The sequence below is a fragment of the Lathyrus oleraceus genome, chromosome 3, assembly GCF_024323335.1.
Source record: "Lathyrus oleraceus cultivar Zhongwan6 chromosome 3, CAAS_Psat_ZW6_1.0, whole genome shotgun sequence".
NCBI lineage: Eukaryota > Viridiplantae > Streptophyta > Magnoliopsida > Fabales > Fabaceae > Lathyrus > Lathyrus oleraceus.
This window is the reverse complement of record NC_066581.1, coordinates 518499673-518502202: the sequence shown is the minus strand read 5'-3', so window position 1 is coordinate 518502202 and position 2530 is coordinate 518499673. Positions and strand designations below refer to the sequence as shown.

The 2530-nt window shown below is 40.1% G+C and overlaps 1 non-coding gene across 1 annotated transcript; it reads right to left on the bottom strand.

Annotated features, from left to right (window-relative positions):
• Window positions 1–1087: 1087 nt before the first annotated feature.
• LOC127133051 (small nucleolar RNA R71) lies at window positions 1088–1194 on the bottom strand. The gene has a single exon (XR_007807046.1). It is a non-coding gene; the product is annotated as a small nucleolar RNA R71 (small nucleolar RNA).
• Between the last annotated feature and the right edge of the window lie 1336 nt (window positions 1195–2530).

Genomic DNA, 2530 nt, shown 5'->3' with positions numbered 1-2530 from the left:
AGTATTTTCTTAAAAAGAGTTTCTATAGATTCTATTGTTTTCAAAAAGTGATTTTGGACTTAACTAATAAGTGACAGCTACGTTAATTTAAAGTCATGGTCTATTCAACAGAGCGAGAGTTTGAGAGAAGACTTTTAATCAATGGTGTCCACTGAAAAGATTTATTTTAAAACCAAGAAACCAACAAAGACTTGATTCCCTAATTACGACGAACTACATACCGATATCCGCTTAATTGATATTTAACCTAGATCTTATTTTAGTTTTAACTTTTCCCCCAAACAATCAAAGTATCATCCGCCTTAGCTTTACGAAGTAACCTTAGAAAACGGTATATCGATTCATAAGTCCCGGTGGGATCGATATCTTTTAAAACTACGCGATAGAACTGTGCACTTGCAGTTAGTACCCCAATCGACTCATAAAGTCGCGATCAAATTTTTGGCGTCGTTGCCGGGGACTTTTATTTAGTCGATATCGTAACTCTTCTGTTATGCTGTAGAGACTAAGGCAATTTTTATTTCTTCTTCTTTCGTTGATTTGTATGCCACACACTCGCTCACAAGGCGAGCCGTTTTACTTATGAATCAACGACATCGAACTATATCTCCGAGTCTTACGATGAATTCGGGAATATCGTGCTGAAAACAATCTCCCTCCTATTGAAATTCCTGATCTCAAAAATCTTCTTCCTTCACCGATACCCGAGATGGCAGAACCAGCTCGTGCTCTTCGAGATTATGCCGCTCCATCGCAAGATGAGCCGCATTCGAGTATTGCTCCACCCGCAATCGAAGCAAACAACTTCGAACTTAAGCCTTCGCTGCTACAGGCAGTGCAACAGAATCAATTCTCTGGAAATCCCACCGAGGATCCAAACCTTCATTTATCCGTATTTGTCCAATACGCTGATACTGTTAAAGCTAATGGTGTCACTTCAGAGGCAATTCGACTTCGTCGTTTTCCTTTCTCATTAAGAGATAAAGCTAGAAGATGGCTTCAGTCTCTTCCTTCCAACTCAGTCACAACATGGAATGAGTTGAAGAAAGTCTTCCTTGCCCGATATTTTCCTCCGAGCAAAACAGCTATGTTGAGAGCCCAGATAAATGGATTTAAACAGAAAGATAACGAGTCTCTTTTCGAAGCATGGGAAAGATACAAGGACATGATGAGACTTTGTCCACACCATGGTTTAGAGGACTGGTTAGTAATTCATACCTTCTATAATGGTCTCTTATACAACACAAGGTTAACAATAGACGCCGCCGCAGGTGGTGCGCTTATGGATAAACCTTACGCTGACGCTTATCAACTTATCAAAAGCATGGCCCAAAACCATTATCAGTGGGGAAGCGACCGAGCAATGGTAGAGAAACCTCAAACGAAAAGTGGCATGTACGAGATAAGTAGCCTTGATCATGTTAATGCAAAAGTGGAAGCCCTTGCCCAGAAAATTGAAAGTTTGAATGTATCACCTCCAACCACCGTGGTTGCCGCAACTCAGAATTGCGAAGTCTGTGGAATCCAAGGTCACACTCCTGCAGATTGTCAACTCCTAACAGCAATCCAAGCAGAACAAGTGAATTATGCTCAAGGAAATCCCTACTCGCACACCTATAACTCAAACTGGAAGAATCATCCTAATTTTTCATATAAGAATAATAATGCTTTATACGCACCAGGACAAGCTCCAAATCAAGCCCCAGCTATACCTCCTGGATATCAAAAGCCGACCCCATCTACACCTAACAATAATGTTCCTAGGAAATCCAACTTGGAAATAATGATGGAGAACTTCATAGCTTCTCAACAGCAAACCAATAAAGATTTCTTAAACCAGAATATACACACTAGTGAACAAATCAAACAACTAGCAAGTAAAGTAGATGCCTTGGCTACCCATAACAAAATGCTGGAAACACAAATATCACAAGTAGCTCAACAACAAGCGCCTACTGCTGCCCCAATTGGTACATTTCCTGGACAACCCCAACCTAACCCGAAAAGCCACGCTCATGCAATCATATTAAGAAGTGGAACGGAAGTGGAAGGACCAGTAGATCCAAGAACTGAAAACCAAAACTCTAAAAAGTCAACTGAGGAAGAAAGTACACCTAAGGAAAAGGAAGAGAGTAATAAGGAAACCGTAGAAAAGAAAGAACCTTATGTACCCCCACCACCTTATAAACCACCTATCCCTTACCCTCAAAGGCTTATTAAAACCAAAGATGCGGGCCAATTTAAAAAATTTGTTGACCTACTGAAACTATTAAACGTCACAATTCCGTTTACAGAAGCTATTACGCAGATGCCCTCATATGCTAAGTTCTTAAAAGAAATTCTTTCTAATAAAAGGAAACTTGAAGATAGCGAAACTGTTACACTCACTGCTGAATGTAGCGCTATAATCCAGAATATGCCTCCTAAACTTAAAGATCCAGGTAGTTTCTCTATACCCTGTCACATAGGAAAATTTGTCATAGATAAAGCCTTATGCGATTTAGGAGCCGGTATTAGTGTTATGCCTTTA